Genomic DNA, 18745 nt, shown 5'->3' with positions numbered 1-18745 from the left:
CCCTGAGAAAGCCACGCCTGACCAGACAACACAGCCAGCGCCGATTGCAGTGGGCCAGAGAGCGCCGTCAATGGCAGTCAGGACACTGGAATCACGTGACCTTCAGTGACGAGTCTATATTTCTGGTCTATCGTCAAGATGGCCGCGTCCGAGTGTGCAGACAAGTGCATGAAGCCCACAACGAAGATTGTATAGTGCCAAGAGTCCAAGCTGGAGGTGGTGGGGTGACCATTTGGGCTGCTTTTCATGCAGGGGGCAAAACTGACCTGGTTGTTCTGAATGGAAACCTGAACCAGTTCAAGTACAGGGTCATTCTGGAAGAAACATTGCTTCCATTTGCTCGTGCAGCCTTTTGAGGAAACGTTATCTTCCAAGATGACAATGCACGGCCTCATCGTGCTCGCATGATCCAACACTTTCTTGCTGACCATGGTGTAGAGCATATGGAGTGGCCTGCCATGTCCCCGGATATGAATCCGATAGAGAACTTATGGGCAGAATTAACGCTTCAAATCGACAACTTGGACCAGCAGCCGACCTCTGTAAGTGAATTGCAGCAGACTATTGTCACTGCATGGCAAGCGATTCCTGTCCAAACCTTGGCAAATCTCGTGAACAACATGCCTCGACGTGTACGTGCTCTCCTGAATGCTCGTGGGGGTTACACGAAGTTCTGAACTGTAATTTTACTGTCCGTAATCCCAGTCATAATTTAGCTTTTGTTTTTGTTGAAATTTTTTTTGGCTAATGTGCAAAATAAAAAGATACATCTGGAAAACGTACAGAAGTTTAACACAGTACTGTCCGTGAATTGAGTTCGATATCAGTTTACATCACTTTCAAGGATCAATTTATTTGCTTCGAAATATCAAATGTGGTTTTTGTTTCTTTTAAAGGTCACATTAACAAAATCTAGAATAATTTCAACATAATTCCAATGAACTTTTGGTTCTAAGTCATCTTGAAAAGTAACTTCACTCCCACAAAAAAAATATTCCATATTAAATGCCAAGTCTGTATATATATATATATATATATATATATATATATATATATATATATATATATATATATATATATATATATATATATATATATATATATATATATATATATATATATATATACATACATACATATATTGTTACGTGCTCCTCCCCAACCCCCTGGTCACGGTGTACCTCCGAGCCCCGAGAGGAGTCACGGCAGAAAAATGTGTTATTCTGTATGTCAAAGATCAATGGTGAAGCCACACCAATTGTTACCAACAAACAAATATTGTATTAAGATCACACAAGAATAACAGTACAACAATAATATTAATCAAAAGTACAATCAATATTTTTCCTATGATGGCACCATCAGTTTCATAATATATAACTCACTGTGCTCCAAGTGAGTGAAACAAGAACATTCCCAATGTCTCTATTCCCGGCTTCCAGCCCAAGTCGATCCGCTCCAGTGATCGTCAGAACGATGTCCAATCGAGACCAGAATCCCATTCGGATGACACAGTCGCGCGGCCAGAGCTGCGCAAAGGCGCCCTCAAGGTGACTGGGAAATCCAAAGGTGCCCTCCAGGCGACCTGGGAATATCACACCCTCGGGTATGGACGTTTCACGGCTCACAGTCGGCGAACCTCAGATTTATCATCAAAATCCATGATACACACACCCACACCAGATAGACGTCTGAATGCGGTGAAAGCGGCTGAAGCTAAGCAATGAAACCTTGCGCGATGCGCAAAGCGCGTGAGTCAAAATGGCTGACGGCCCATTCTCAAAGCGTAACGGCAGTCCAACGATTCTCTTCGGAATCGACCGCAAAACCTGACACGCAGATTGATCTGTCACAGCGATAACAACTCTGTCGCAGGAATCCCTTTCCAGGGAAACCCAAAGTTCACTCGTGCCTCTTGCTCCCCAACGTTCGCTCCAGACCGCAAAGCAACTATGCTTCTTCTCCGACTCACTCGCTCCGCCTTCCTTTTTATCTTCTTCCTCCTCGTCGTCGTCCGGTTCCCGATCCGGTTTCCAGTTTCTTTTAACTCTAACTTTTTCACCTTTTGAAAACAGTTCATAAACAATAAACCTTTTGAAAACAATAATAGTACATGGAATCAAAAATGTTTACAGTGGATGAAAACCACAACAACGGAAGTGACGAATCCGTAACACTTCCCCTCCTCAAGAAAGAAAGTTTGAACATGGTGAAAACTTTCTTTGCAGGCAAAAACTCTTTTAACAAACAAAAGTAAAACTCACACCCAAATCATCAATTCCCGTGAGCAACAATAATTAATATTTCCCAAAATAAAGCAACAAAACTTCCAAACAACCTTCAGAAATTTCCAAAGTTAGTTAACTCTGGACAAAGTATCAGCAACGACATTGTCCCTGCCCTCTACATGCTCAATTTCCAAGTTGAACTCCTGCAAAGCCAAACTCCATCTCATCAACCTCTGGTTTTTATTTTTCATTTTTTGAATGAAGGTTAAGGGGTTGTGATCAGTAATCCAAAGCAAAGCAAATCTATAGCACTATTTGAAGGAGGCCGAGCTGAGAGCCAGGTTTCATGGTGGTTGGGTGGTGAGGCCTGGAAGTATTCGCTGTGTGGGCGCATTTAGGAATGTTGAGTTCACAGATTAATCCATGTAGAAATCTTGACTCAGCTACTCCGCAGCATTCAGTTCTTCAAACTCTTCCTAACTTTCATAATAATCACGGTTGGAGCGCTTGTCGCTGCAGTCACGTGAATAGCAGTCTCCTTCTCGGCCACTACCCTGATAATCATCCCTTCGGGAGCTGGCGTAACTCTGGGAGCCTCCATAGTAATCTCGACTGCGGCCACTAACAAAACTACTACTCCCACCCCGGGAGCCATAGCCACCCCTGAAACTACCTCCACGTTTTCCTCCTCTGTAGCCCCCTCGACACCCATGGCCTGCCTCTCTACTGTTATGGTCCGACCATCCAAATCCTTGCCATTCAAATCCTTTTCTGCACCTTTGGCGTCCTTTGTGTTTCCAAACGTGACAAAGCCAAACCCTCTCGACTTTTGCGTCTCCCTGTCCTTTATCAGCCGCACTTCCAAGAGTGGTCCATATTTGCCAAAGATAGAGTCCAGAACATCTTCACTTGTGTCAAAGTTCAGTCCACCTACAAAGAGCTTGCCAACATTGCCTCCATCCATGACTTGTGTGTGCTGACACTTAGTTTCAGGGTACTTGACAAGACGTGCCTGTGCAAAGTGTGAAGTCAGTACCTTCTCCTTCTCTTCAGAGCACTTCCTACTCATAGCACGAGTCGCGGCACAGGATGGAAAGATACCCGGAATCTTCCGCTCCAACCGTGCGGTGTTATTTTCCATACTAGGCTTTTCAACAAACATCGGATTATCAGAAACTCGACCAGCGGCCAAATCATTCCCGATAACAAAAGAGATTCCCTCGTCAGGAAGAGTGGCTTGTAAACCTACGGTGACCGGTCCTGACACCAAATCAGACTTTAAATGGATGGCATGAAGTGAAGCTTTAACATAGCCACCAACCCCCTGTAAAAGAACACTAACACCAGTTGCCGTCTTCTCTGACAATGGCAAAATACCCTCAAGCATCAAAGATTGATGTGCTCCTGTGTCCCTCAATACCCTAACAGGTCTCGGGTTCGTTAAGTCTCCATCCAGTGACACAAACCCCTCTGAAATAAAAGGTTTGTAACCCTCTTGAACAAGGTCGTTCTGGGATGCCGTAACTTTGGCATGGGAACCTTCACAAGGCACTGTCCTCCAAGGACGATTTCTCGCATTGGCCAATGCATTCGGAGTTGTACTAGTCTGACTCCGCTCCTGATTTTTCCTTTTCAGGGCATAACATTGGGACATGAAATGCCCAGGTTTCTTGCAAAAAGCGCAAGTAGGCCCGGAGGAAAAACTCGTGGTCTGCCTCGGGCACCCCGGAAGATAAGTCTGTCTTGGAACTGTAGTCTTCTGATCCCTAAAAGTCGCGGTATCAGATTTGTCCTCATAGTCATCTCTAGGGGGCCTCCATGAATATTTGTTCTCCGCACCTGATTTACCATAACTCCCCTAGCTAACTCTAGGCGGGAAATTAGGTTTGTGGAACCCCATCCTGTGTGTCAAGGCATAGTCATCTGCCACGGTTGCTGCCTCATACAACTCTGGTACTTTATTTTCATCCAGATGTACTTTAATGTCCGCGTGGACACACTGTTTGAATTCCTCCACCAAGATCAATTGTCGCAACAGTTTGAAGTCTTTCCCAATCCCCTTCGAATCACACCACCGATCAAACATGGTTTCCTTCATTCTGGCAAACTCCACATGGGTCTCACTCTCCCTCTTCCTGGCATTCCTGAATTTTTGCCAGTAAGCTTCAGGGACCAATTCATAGGCTTTGAGAATGGTTTTCTTCACTATCTCATAATCTGCACATTGGTCAATCGGTAAAGCCGAATAGATATCTTGAGCTTTACCCACCAAAACACTTTGCACTAACATAGTCCAGGACCCCACAGGCCATTTTAGCATTTGATCCACTTTCTCAAAGTGTAAAAAAAACTTGGCTACCTCCTTTTCATTGAAGGGTGGAACCAGCCTCACATGCCTACCAACATCCCAAGTGTTCTGACTAGTTGTCGAACTAGCCGGCATGGATACGACTTCTCTCTGTTCTCCCATTAATTCCAGCTCCTTGAGTTTAAGCTCCTTCTGATACTCCATGTCACGTTCCTTTAACTCCCTTTCGGCTCTCCTTTCCTCTGTTCTTCTCTCCTCGCGTTCTCGTTCCTGTTCTACTCTTCTTTGCTGGAGTTCCCTTTCAGCTCTCCTTTCCTCTGCTCTTCTTTCTTCGGCTTTCCATTCCAACTCTTTTCACCTTTCCTGGCTCTGCAGTTGCATCTCCATTTTCTGGAGCTCCACATTTTCTTTTTCCTCGGGTGACCAATCCAAGGCTACCTCTGTCCATGTTCCTTGTCCCACCAGAGATTCTAGCACCAATGTCTGCATCTCTGCTTTCTTCATATGAGCTCGGACCTCCAAGTTAAAATGTTTGGCCAATATCAAGAGTTCCGATCATTTTAACGCTTGGAACTGTTCCTCATTAAGGGACGCCGCAAACTTTTCTATGTCAAACACCATGGTGACTATCAGTTAACACCTGTTAACCTTCACACAAAATATTATCCAATTGTTTTGTTTTTTTGAAAAATTTGGTAATGTTAGAAAAATTCCAAATTTGGGAATTTTGGGAATGTTAGGGAATTTAATCCCGGACGAGTGTTAGGAAATTCTATCAGCAAAGACGAGCCCCCAATTTCAATTTGGGCCAATTTTGGACGAATTTTTTGTCAGCAAAGACGAGCCCCCAATTTCTCGGACGAGCCCCCAACTTCTGTTACGTGCTCCTCCCCAAACCCCTGGTCACAGTGTACCTCCGAGCCCCGAGAGGAGTCACGGCAGAAAAATGTGTTATTCTGTATGTCAAAGATCAATGGTGAAGCCACACCAATTGTTACCAACAAACAAATATTGTTTTAAGATCACACAAGAATAACAGTAGAACAATAATATTAATCAAAAGTACAATCAATATATATCCTATGATGGTACCATCAGTTGCGTAATATATAACTCACTGTGCTCCAAGTGAGTGAAACAAGAACATTCCCAATGTCTCTATTCCCGGCTTCCAGCCCAAGTCGATCCGCTCCAGCGATCGTCAGAACGATGTCCAATCGAGAACAGAATCCCGTTCGGATGACAGTCACAGTCACGTGGCCAGAGCTGTGCAAAGGCGCCCTCAAGGTGACTGGGAAATCCAAAGGCGCCCTCCAGGCGACTTGGAAATCACACCCTCGGGTATGGACGTTTCACGGCTCACAGTCGGCGAACCTCAGATTTATCTTCAAAATCCACGTTACACACACCCACACCAGATAGATGTCTGAATGCGGTGAAAACGGCTGAAGCGAAGCAAAGAAACCTTGCGCGACGCGCAAAGCGCGCGAGTCAAAATGGCCGACGGCCCGTTCTCGAAGCGTAACGCAGTCCAACGATTCTCTTCGGAATCGACCGCAAAACCTGACACGCAGGTTGATCTGTCACAGCGATAACAACTGTCGCAGGAATCCCTTTCCTGGGAAACCCAAAGTTCACTCGTGACTCTTGCTCGTCAACTTTCGCTCCAGATCGCAAAGCAACTATGCTTCTTCTCCGACTCACTCGCTCCGCCTTCCTTTTTCTCTTCTTCCTCCTCGTCGTCATCCGGTTCCCGATCCGGTTTCCGGTTTCTTTTAACTCTAACTTTTTCCCTTTTGAAAACAGTTCATAAACAATAAACCTTTTGAAAACAATAATAGTACATGGAATCAAAAATGTTTACAGTGGATGAAAACCACAACGGAAGTGACGAATCCGTAACAATATATATATATATATATATATATATATATATATGTATGTATATATATATATATATATATATATATATATATATATATATATATATATATATCGATTTTTGTTGCACATTATTTATTTATTTTATTACGAAATAAAATCTGAGGCCCCATGCTTTGAACGAGCTTTCAATTTCATGAATAGCTAGCTGATTGTATCTCATGCTGGATGATGGTAAATTGACAGTATGACGTGGACAAGGTAATACCAACCACATATGAAGCCAACTGGATTTCATGCTAAGACTCAGGCAAGTCATTAATTACGAAATTGAAAAAGATCACCCTTCTTTAATATACTCATAAGGATAAAAGTTCTGCTCCATTTTAGTACATTGCCTCTTACACCAACGATGTCGTTTTTATACAATACCTTCTCGTCATAATGTGGTATCTGCTTTCTCCAGGTGAACAAATTAATACACAACGAAAATCCATTGTCAACAACCGTTACACCCAGGTCCCCCGTCGGTGAACTGATGTGATTTGACAAAGTGGAAGACGCAAGGCGGCCATCTTGGATTTTGACGTAGCGAGCCAATTTTCAACAGCGTTCTTCCTTAATCGTAGGTACACCCACACACCAGATTAGAAGTTAGTAGTTCGTTTATATTTCAAGATATTTCGCTCACAAGGTTCAGACATATATATGGTGGCAGCCATCTTGTATTTTGACGTGGCCACCCAATTTTCAATAGCGTTCTTCCTTTTGCCTAGATACACCCACACACCAGATTAGAAGTTGGTACTTCGCTTATTTTTCAAGATATTCCGCTCACAAAGTTCAGACATGCATGGCGGCGGCCATCTTGGATTTTGACGTGGCGACCCAATTTTCCATAGCGTTCTTCCTTATACGTAGATACACCCACACACCAGATTAGAAGTTAGTAGTTCGTTTATTTTTCAAGATATTTCGCTCACAATGTTCAGACATATATGGTGGCGGCCATCTTGGCGTTTGACGTGGCGACCCAATTTTCAATAGCGTTCTTCCTTATGCCTAGTTGCACCCACACACCAAATTAGAATTCGGTGCTTCGCTTACGCTCGCACGGACGGACGCACGCACGCACGGACGGAGGGACGCACGCACGGACGGACGGATGGAGGCACACACGGACGGAGGGGAAACCCATAGTCCCCCTTTCGCTCCGCGGTGCGACGGGGGACAATAATATCGAGGGAGAACTGCTTTTGCAATACAAGTCTCCTACTGGTCCGAATTAATGTTCTTGTTCCAAGCAAAAAAGGCATAACTCCGTGAAAAAATTGGCGAAACGCCCTGAAACTCGAACTCGTTCTGTAACTTATCATAGTAAAGCCATGTACCAAGTTTTAATTGAACATGTTAAAGGGGAAGGAAAAAGTGCGGAAAACCAAGGTGGGACGGACAGACACAAACCTACAGTCCCCTCTAGGTAGGGGACAAATAAAAGGATTCAAGGAATCACTTTGCAATCGGAGTGCATGCTCAACAAAGCTACAACTTTCTGGAAAGAGCTATATAAACATGAGTATAGATGTCATGAAAATCCAGATACCATTGCAAATGAATACTGATAGAAAAAATTGCATGAGCTTAAAAATGCAAGAAAGTAACACTTATGGGTCTGCAATAGATCACATGAGTTTCCTGCTTGACAAGTCCTTAAAAGGTACGAGTCGAGAATGACACCAGCAATTTAATCCTTTTTCTGTAGTTCATGGCATGTTGAAACGTCTGAGGTTAGATTGGAATTTAATTGGGAAGCATTTTTACAATTTATACAATAGTCCATCAATACCTGGAGAGGAGTTTTGGCAATAACAGAGGGCAGACTGGAATTCAGAATAAGGAAAATTGGGAGTCAAAAGAGTGGGAACCGAAATGGACTGTTTTATATTGTTCAACTGATCTATTTTATTCACTTTACAAAAGGCATGCTTTCTCAGATGGGAATGTCAAAGCAAACTCATCCAGCGGAAATCACAAAAATGCCAAAATGAGAACAGACCTAATAATTCATGCCATATATATCATTATCCACACATAAGGAAGTTTCGATGCACGAGGCAGTGCGCAATATCAGTGCTGGAAGGATCCTTGCCCAGAATGGATAATCTATTGAGCAAAAGATATTTTATATTCTATGAGATCAGATAACATTTTTGTATGCTGCACCCGTCGTCGAGCATGATTGCGCTCTTTAATAGCCTTCTGCCAGCTTGAATTACACCATGGCATAGCAGGTTTGGGAATTCTACCTGAAGAAAAGGAATGGAGATCGCAGCTGTGCCAGGATCCTGAAGATTAAATCCGAGATAAAATGAAAGCCTGCGGACGGGGGTAAAGGAAGCCAGAGTTTTCGGTGTTGATGTCGATAGACTTTTTCAAAAATAGATTTTTTTGCTTTTGAAGAGTTTGTGTACTTTTGCAATTAAAGTCTGCTGGAGATGTGTTGCTAGATGGCGAACACGAAAAACCGTTCACATTGTGATACAAGCATGAAAACTGGCAGTTATGCTCATATAGATACTCTTTAAATCCAGTCGATTAGCCAACTCAAAATTCAACGTGGTGGCCATTTTTTTTCTTCAAAAAATCGGTTTTTTCGTTGTTAAAATTTACTTTTCATCTTAATTAGGTAAATTTTAAATTTTACCTATCTCTTATACATAATATGTAGTTCCGTGATTTTGGATTGATACTCTTGCATCATAAATTCAATATTTTAAAGTTTATGGCACATTTTAGCAATTTTGGTGGCTATTTTGAAAAAATCACAAAAATTCACACAATTCAGGCTATTCACATCCATCAAACCAATCCAACTCAAAATCATCCCGAAAGGAGGAATAAACCTTGAAGTTTTACCAAAATGATACCCTCAGCTTCATATACACCTAATACAACAAAGTAGTGCAAAGCATGTAAAGTGATATAGGGATAGTCACAAGAAATTTTCATGTGAAACCATGCCGACTTCTTTCTTTAAATAATTATTTATTTATTATAATATACTTATTATAAATTTATTTATTATAAACATTATAATGTTTGTGCCTGTAAATGACACTATATATTATACCTCTCTCCCAATTTGGGTTCATAAACACTGAAACACTGTGTGTGTGTGTGTGTGTGTGTGTGTGTGTGTGTGTGTGTGTGTGTGTGTGTGTGTGTGTGTGTGTGTGTGTGTGTGTGTGTGTGTGTGTGTGTGTGTGTTTTTTTTTGTTGTTTTTTTTAACTGTTTATTTCAATGGTCAAATTCATACATGGACACAATCAACATACACTCGCATTGTACAGGGATGGGCAGGCAACAACCATCATTCAAAGAAAGATGTAGGGATATTTAATGGTTGCTGCATTTCAATAATAAATCTGTGCATGTGCCATCGTGCTTGCGATAATCATTGGATTTATAAAATTACAATTATTGTACGTCTGGGAACAATGGTTGTCTGACTATAAGTAATATTCTGTGGTGCTGTGCACACACAACTCGTTTGCCAAAAAGGTAGGCCACAACGCGTGGTACAAACGAAAGCACTTTATTACAAGCTCGCACATCAGCACTGGGCGGGCTCGACCTTCGAGCCCGCATATATGTCCCGAGGCCACGCCTTGCGCCCGGGCGTGGCCGATCAGCCGAAAGGCGGGGCATGTATCTCAGTTCCACACCCGGACGCTCGCGCCACCCACTGGTGCACGGAATTATTGATCATTGTGCCCACCACACGCGCCCCCCCAGAATTCCCGCGCACCTGAAGGGTGAGTTTGCGGGGAAGCCGGATGACCCGGCCGAAACGCCCTCTGGCGATGCGTGCAGGGCTGGGGGGTTGCGGGGCGGCGGGGCTGGGGGGTGCCGGGGGCCTGACCGCCAGGGGGCAGCCTCGACGCGGAGGCAGCGCTGCTTGCGGGGGGTGGTCCAGATCGAGGTGGGCTGGCTTGAGGCGGTCCATGGAGATACGATCCGGAGCACCGCCGATGTCCACGGTGAAATGTTTGTCCCCGGTCTCCAGCACGTGGAAGGGCCCATCGTACGGGGGCTGCAGCGGTGCCTGGTGGGCGTCGTGCTGGACGAAAACGTACTCCGCCGTGCGAAGCTCCGGGGCGACGTGGGAGGACGGGCAACCGTGGTGTGCCGTCGGCACCGGGGCGAACCTCCTGGCGGTCTCCTGCAGGGTGGAGCGCTGTTGCGCCATGGACCAAAGCCGTGGAGTCGGGGATAAATTCGCCCGGCACCCGCAGTGGTTGTCCGAAGACCAGCTCCGCCGAAGACGTGCGCAGGTCGTCCTTGGGCGCCGTCCTGAGGCCCAGCAGGACCCAGGGGAGCCTGTCGGCCCAGCTGCCATCGCGGAGGCTGGCCCGGAGCGCGGCCTTCATTGAGTGATGAAAGCGCTCGCACAGGCCGTTGGCCTGGGGATGGTAGGCCGTGGTGCGGTGCAGTTTGACGCCGAGCCCTTGCTCCACCGCTCCCCAGAGCTCCAAGGCGAACTGGGGGCCGTGGTCGGACGAGATGTCCGATGGGGCACTGAACCGGGCAACCCACGTGGCGATGAAGGCTTGCGCGACGTCAGCCGCAGCCGTCGCCGCCAATGGCACGGCCTCCGGCCACCGGGTGTTGCGGTCCACCATGGTGAGGAGGTGGGTGAACCCCCGCGAGGGGGGCAGAGGTCCCACCAAGTCGACGTGGACGTGGTCGAACTGACGCTCAGGCACCGTAAACGGGGCCAACGGGGCCTGGGTGTGGCGGTGGACCTTTGTGCGCTGGCACACGAGGCACGTCCTGGCCCAGTCACGGTCGTTCTTCCTGAGGCCATGCCAGACGAACTTCGCCGCGACGAGCTTCTGGGAGGCCTTCGTGCCCGGGTGGGACAGGCCGTGGATGGCGTCGAAACCCGGGCCAGCGGGCACGATGGGGCGAGGCCGTCCGAGGGAGACGTCGCACAAGAGGGCCGTGCCCGCGACGTCGAACGGCACCTCGGTGACGGGAAGGCCCGTGACGGCTGTCCGCAAGGCCTGGACGTCGGGGTCGGCGGTCTGGTCCTCCGCCATCCGGGCATAGTCGATCCCGAGGTGGACCGTATGTGCGATGGACCAGGAAAGGCAATCCGCCACCGGGTTGTCTTTACCCGTGACGTGACGGATGTCCGTCGTGTACTTGGACACGGCAGAGAGGTGACGTTGCTGCCGGGCCGACCATGGCTCGGCGACCTTGGCCATCGCGAACACAAGGGGCTTGTGATCGACGAAAGCCGTGAACGGGCGGCCCTCGAGCAGATGGCGGATCGCCAGGTGGAGCCCGAGCAGCTCGCGGTCGAAGGTGCTGTAGCGGCGTTCGTGCGGGCGAAGCTGCCAGCTAAAAAACGCCAGCGGCTGCCAAGCACCACTCACCCACTGCTCGTGCACCGCGCCCACCGCGTAGTCCAACGCGTCGGTGGTTGAGGCGATCGGTCCATCGGGCGCTGGGTGCGCCAGCATGGTGGCGTTGGCCAGGGCCAGCTTTGCACCCGCAAATGCCGCGGCCATCGGCTCCATCCAGACGATGTCACCTTTGCCCGGCTTGCCCCGGAGGGCCTCGTGCAGGGGGCGGAGGAGCTGGGCGACGTGGGGCATGACGTGGTGATAAAAAATTCACCATGCCCAGGAATTCCTGGAGCCCCTTGATCGTGCGGGGGTGCGGGAAACTCCTGACCACCTCCACCTTTGCCGGCAAAGGGATGGCCCCGTGCCTGGTGATGCGGTGCCCCAAGAAGTCGATGGCGGTGGCGCCGAAACGGCACTTCGTGGGGTTGATTATCAGGCCGTGCTGGCCCAGGCGTTTGAAGAGCGTGCGGAGGTGGAACAGGTGCTCCTCCCGGGACGCGCTCGCGACTAGGATGTCGTCCAGGTAGACGTAGATGAAAGATAAGTCGCGCAAGACGTTGTCCATGAGCCGCTGGAACGCCTGGGCCGCATTTTTCAACCCAAAAGGCATCCGCAGGAACTCAAAGAGGCCGAAAGGGGTGACGACGGCCATCTTTGGTACATCGTCCGGTCGTACGGGGACCTGGTGGTAGCCCCGGATGAGGTCCACCTTGGAGAAAACGGTCGTGTTTGCCAACCGGGCGGAAAAGTCTTGAATATGCGGGACCGGGTAGCGGTCGGGGGTGGTGGCATCGTTGAGCCGGCGCTAGTCACCGCATGGCCGCCATTCGCCGCCGGGCTTGGGCACAATGTGCACAGGACAGGCCCATGCGCTGTTGGAGCGCCGTACGATGCCCAGCCGCTCCAGCATGGCGAACTCCGCTTTCGCCACGGCGAGCTTCGTGGGGTCGAGGCGGCGTGCCCGGGCGTAGACCAGTGGGCCGACGGTGGGGATATGGTGCTCTACCCCGTGTTTGATGGCCACCGCTGAAAAGGTGGGTCGTGTGAGTGCCAGGAAACTGGCGAGGAGGCGGGTAAACTCGTCCGCTGCCGGAAGCGTACAGACTAACCTCGCCGGGACGGAACCACTCAGCAAGCCGCTTGGCAAGCCGCTCGGTGAGCCGCTCAGCGAGCTGCTCAACGAGCCGCTCAGCGAACAAGCGAGCGAGCTGAAGGTTTCGGCCTGGACGAGACGTCGACACTTAACGTCCACCAACAGCCCATGCGCACAAAGGAAGTCTGCACCGAGCAGGGCCATTGGCACGCTGGCGGTGACGAACAACCATTGGAAGCACTGCCCTCTGAACCGCAGTGAGAGGCAACGCTTCCTGAATGTGCGGATGGGTGTTCCGTTGGCGGCAAGCAAAGCGGGGCCCGGGCCCGCGGCTTGCTTGTCGGACGCGGAGGCAGGGAGGACGCTTACCTGCGCTCCCGTGTCGCACAGAAAACGACGACCAGACGAGGTGTCCGTGATGAACAGGAGGCTGCCGGAATGGCCGACGCTCATGGCCGCAAGTGAGCGCCGGCCCGGTCGTTTCCCGACCCGTCAAAAGAACACGGCGGGCGGCACGTTCTAGCCTTGTGGCCGAACCTGGCATGATAGTAGCACCAGGTTTGCGGCGGTGGCGGCACGTTCTAGCCTTGCGGCCGAACCTGGCATGATAGTAGCACCAGGTTTGCGGCGGTGGCGGCCGCGTCGGCCGTGCCAGCGGCGGTGGCGGTGGCGGTAGTGGCCGGGTCGTAGCAGCGGCCATGAGGGAAGCAGGGGGCGCTGTAGCCTCCGCACCAGGATCCACTACGGCAGCACCGTACACCGACCGCGTGTCGCAGGCCGTGAAAAATTTGTCGGCCTCTCCGGCCAGGGCGCGGGGTTCCATTATTTTTGAACCGGCCAGCGTGAGGCGCACCTGTACAGGTAGCTGGTGGAGGAAAAGTGCTCGGAACAGGAAATCCGGGCACTGGTCTCCAAGAAGGGACAGCATAAAATCCATCCGAACGGACGGTCGTGTGTCGCCGAGGGCGGGAAGGTCCAGGAGGCGGTCGGCGCGTTCGACCTCCGTGAGCCCGAACGTGGCGAGGAGGAGACGTTTGAGCGCTGCGTACTTGTGGTCGCCCGGTGGGCACCGAAGGATGGACACGACACGGGCGGCAGTGCCGGGCCCGAGGGCGGCGACCACATGGTAGTACATGGTCTCGTCCGCCGTGATGCCCCGGAGTTGGAATTGAGCTTCGGCCTGCACAAACCAAACGTCGGCTTGCGCTTCCCAGAACTCCGGGAGTTTGACGGCGATGGCGTTGGTAGCCATGGCGCGTTCGGGCGTCAGCGACGGCTGAACCAGTCTGGGTCACCAGTGTGGTGCTGTGCACACACAACTCGTTTGCCAAAAAGGTAGGCCACAACGCGTGATACAAACGAAAGCACTTTATTACAAGCTCGCACATCAGCACTGGGTGGGCTCGACCTTCGAGCCCGCATATATGTCCCGAGGCCACGCCTTACCCCGGGCATGGCCGATCGGCTGAAAGGCGGGGCATGTATCTCAGTTCCACGCCCGGACGCTCGCGCCACCCACTGGTGCGCGGAATTATTGATCATTGTGCCCGCCACAATTCCATCATTAACCACACCTGTCTTTAAAAGTAGTTTTCTGTTGTCTCCACTCCATTGTTGGACTGTACACAATATTACACTGGTAACCACACACATTTATGTGATTGACACTTGGGCAATACGGCACTTACAAAATGACGTAATCTGCCCCAGATTGCTCAGCACGCACGCATGCGCAGAGACCCCTAGTAACAAAGGAAATTGAAATAGACTGGACATATTGGACATTGCCTGCCTGGATATGAGGACAAATAGACAAATATTTTTGATATATATAAAAAAAAAATTTGATATATATATATAAATTACACTGGACAAATAGACTGGACATTGCCTGCCAGGATATGAGGTTGTTACATGAAACAACTCGAAGAAAGAAATTAAGCCAAAAATACTTGGAAATGTACCTGTGATTTAGGGTTGTGCCTTTGCACAATTAAAGATTTGGAGAACTTCCTGATCAACACTTCCAAACAGTTGACATGTTCCAGTCCGTACTGCAAAAAACTCCCGATGATATTGCCCCCTTGAAAGGTCGAAGGTTCATAGATGGGCACATTCTACCTACACCTTCCTGCTTCTTAACACTGAAGGGAATGTCATATCTGGGACTTGTCAATGCATGGGGTAAGTTTAAAATGATATTTACTATTAATCATGTTTGGGAGGAGTGGGGGTATGAGTTGTATGTTCTGCTATAAATATGTACTGTATGTACTGTATATTTTGTGTTGTTCCTGGGCCACAAGATGAATTATACTAGATTTTTGCATCTATTGGTGAAAGGAGAAGTGGCCGTTCGAGTGTGTATATGTGTGTTATAACCATGGCTGCCGCTAGCTAATCGTACTAACAGGTAATGGTACAAACTTGAGTCCTCTCATCCACAGATATTTGTCGTGTTACTAGATTTCTGTGAGTCTGATATTAATTCAGGAACAGAACAATTATGGTCAATCATCCAACATTGCATCTAAATGCTGAAATTATATTTAAAAGATTATTTGAATCACAGATGTTGAGCAAGCAACAGCAGGATAAAAGTGCCTGTCGTGCAGAATCGATTCAGTGTAAACACACACGTAGCACATGCGCAAGAGGCCTCGTTTAGCATTCATATGTACTTTTGAAAGAAAGTCGCATATTGCTGCTGTGGCTCCGCTCCACCAGGTAGGCGTGGCAAGCTTTGTCCCGCCCATCCCTCAGAGAGCTCTTCATTGTCTGAAGCGAAGGTATGCAGCTATGCTTACTTCAAAATGTTTATCTTGTGCAATATTTTAAAAGAATGAAAATTTTGAGTAGTCATGGACCTTCCCACTATAAAATGCAGTACATTTGTTTTTAAACCAAGTGCTGAGCTTAAACCAATTTTGAGATAGGTTGTCTGAAAAGAATAATAATTACAAACGGCCATTTTGAATTTGGTTTTGGAGAACAGCGCTGCTGTCCAAAAGTTTAATGAGTGTTGTAGGATGTCAAATCCTCCAAAGACGACTGGTAGGTACTTTAGAGGTTGATACGTTTGTGTCTCGGTATATTTTTTGAGGATTTGTGTTGTATTAAACCTTTCGAGTGTTCATGCCAAGTTAGGCCTTCCTACATAGGAAGTCCTAACAACTTTAAAAAAAAAAAATTGTATACAGAATCGAGGCCCGTGCAAGAGCTAACATATTGAACATGAAAACATGCACGGACACGTAAAAAATACAATGAAGGGAGCGGGAGACAAGAGGGGGAGAGAGAGGGAAGCACACATGCACAACAACAGTAGAGAACAGGGACGTCGGTAGATCTGTGGAAGAGGGGGGGATGGGAGTGGATGGAGGGGTACACGGTATAAAGCAAATGAACACTACTCGGAATAACTTCCTGAAAAAGAAAAGGATACCCATGAAAAGACTTAATCTAGATCCATAGCCTAACTTAAACATGAACAGGAACCTACTCTTACCAGATGAAATCATGTTTTGATCCACATTTATACTTTTGCATTTTGGGGGAAAAATATTTGGTGATGGCAGATCTCTTGGACAACTTTCCAAAGAATGAGATTGAAGAAGCCTGCTATGGGGGCCTTGGGAAAAACTTTGGAGACTTTTATATGAAATACTGCAATCTGGGGTATTTGGAGGGTCTTGTTCATTGGCACGTTTGACTACAATATTATAAGGTGAAATTTTGTAAATCTGGCATGAAATTATATTTAACACAATATAATCAAACAAAGTTAAAAAATACAATACTGCCAACAATCAATACTTAATTTGTCAAGAATATGCCGAGAAGAAATATATTGGACCAAAACGGAATCTTCTTCTTTAAATGTTAAGCCAACACCAGGCTTATTGGAATGAATGAATTGTAGCAGTTGCCTTATTCGCATGTCGCGGTTAACTTATTCGCATGTGACGGTTACCTTATGTTTGGTCATAATCCACGTGCACGGGCCTGTGGGGCTTTTGGTTGTGTGGAAGTGACGCACGCGCGGTTGTGGAGCCACGCCCTCTGAAGAGGGTTTTGGCTTTATATAAAAGCTGTACCACTTACGTTCACGTAGGGAGTGCTGGAGATTTCTGTACGAATAAACGAGCTTCGAACCCTACGAAATGGCCTCGTCCTCTCACCTTTCGCGACTCCTAAACTGGTGACCCCGGCTGCCCCCGAACGGATTCGGGGGCTGCAAACGAACATGGCAAGCGCGCCCTGGCCAGGGAAGCCACCTAAATTGGTGACCCCGGCTTCTCCCGAACGGATGCGGGCGCGGTTTCGAACGCAGTTTCGATCGAACTGCCGGAGTTTCGCAAACGACGAGCGGCCATGTGGTTCGCGCACCGCGCTCGGCTCCTCCTCTACGACCAGAGGGGCGAGCCTGCTCCAGGACCCTCCGAAGGAACGCAGTTACGAGATGTGGGTGGCACTGCTGCTCATCTCTTGCGCGCGCACTGACGTTGGCGGCATGGCTGCTTCGTTACCTTCGCGCGCACTGCTACTTGCAACTCGCGAAAACTCTACAGCTACAGCTCGCGTGTCGAAAGCTGCAACTCGCGCAACTACTACTCCTACTCTGCATCCTCGGGAGGCCCGCGAGGAACCTCGGCAGCCTCCCCCGAGGCCTTGACCAGCCCCTCGGTTGGCTCAACCCCTTTTCGCGCACACCGAGGCCGAGCACTGCTCGAGCCTTCTCGGCACTGCCGAGCGTGCCCGCGAACTGCAACCTCGGGAGGCCCGCAAGGAACCTCGGCAGCCTCCCCCGAGGCCTTGACCAGCCCCTCGGTCGGCTCAACCCCACGGCGGCGTTTTTTCATGTGTACCGAGGCCGAGCACTGCTCGAGCCTTCTCGGCACTGTCGAGCGTGCCTGCGAACTACGTACATGCCCGTGGGAGTGCATTCTGGGGGGGCGCATGTAGCGGTTACCTTATTCGCATGCCGCGGTTAACTTATTCGCATGTGACGGTTACCTTATGTTTGGTCATAATCCACGTGCACGGGCCTGTGGGGCTTTTGGTTGTGTGGAAGTGACGCACGCGCGGTTGTGGAGCCACGCCCTCCGAAGAGGGTTTTGGCTTTATATAAAAGCTGTACCAGTACCACTTCCGTTCGCGTAGGGAGTGCTGGAGATTTCTGTACGAATAAATGAGCTTCGAACCCTACGAAATAGTCTGCAAATGGAAGGAGAGGGTTAAAGTGGATATCGAAAGATTATTGATGGGTTGGGATGGAGGGAAGAAGCTGAAGAGAACAGTGGGATTGAATAGATTAAGGAAGGGGGTTGCACAAGCAGGAAAAGGGGAACAAGAGTGGATAATGGGCAGTCACGTGACTGGTGAGCTGCATTCAGCTTTTCCAACTCAAAACGACGATTCATGAAAAGAAAGATTGCAAAACACGCAAAACGTGGAAACAATGACAAACAAATAAAAATGTAAATTGGGATTTAATATTCCGGTCTTTGTACTATTTGCATACTCGGTGGTTCAAACCCCGTCTGAGTCATTCCAAGTTGCTTTAAGTGGATAGAGCAAGACGAGCAAACAACGCTGGGAAGGCAATGGCAAACCACCTAGTGTAACTCTTGTGAAAAAACGACTTCGGCAACAGCAACGCTTTGTGGAGTATGGTCGGCCTATGGTGCAGGTTTTTTTTGATTATCAATGCATAGTCAATGTATGAAGAACAATGAAAGAAGGGAATTGTTTTGGCAACAGATAGAGGAGGTGAGATGAAGAAAGAGGAAGGCGGTTATTTGGAGCAGGGGGTGCGAG

General features: G+C 48.6%; 1 protein-coding gene across 1 annotated transcript in view; it reads right to left on the bottom strand.

The window, feature by feature from the left end:
* Nucleotides 1-18745, bottom strand: part of LOC144893490 (uncharacterized) — a 36544-nt gene that overhangs the window by 13833 nt on the left and 3966 nt on the right. The window lies entirely within an intron of this gene.

The sequence above is a fragment of the Myxine glutinosa genome, chromosome 1 (genome assembly GCF_964187855.1).
Source record: "Myxine glutinosa chromosome 1, kmMyxGlut1.1, whole genome shotgun sequence".
Taxonomy (NCBI): Eukaryota; Metazoa; Chordata; class Myxini; order Myxiniformes; family Myxinidae; genus Myxine; species Myxine glutinosa.
This window is presented reverse-complemented; position numbering and strand designations above follow the sequence as displayed.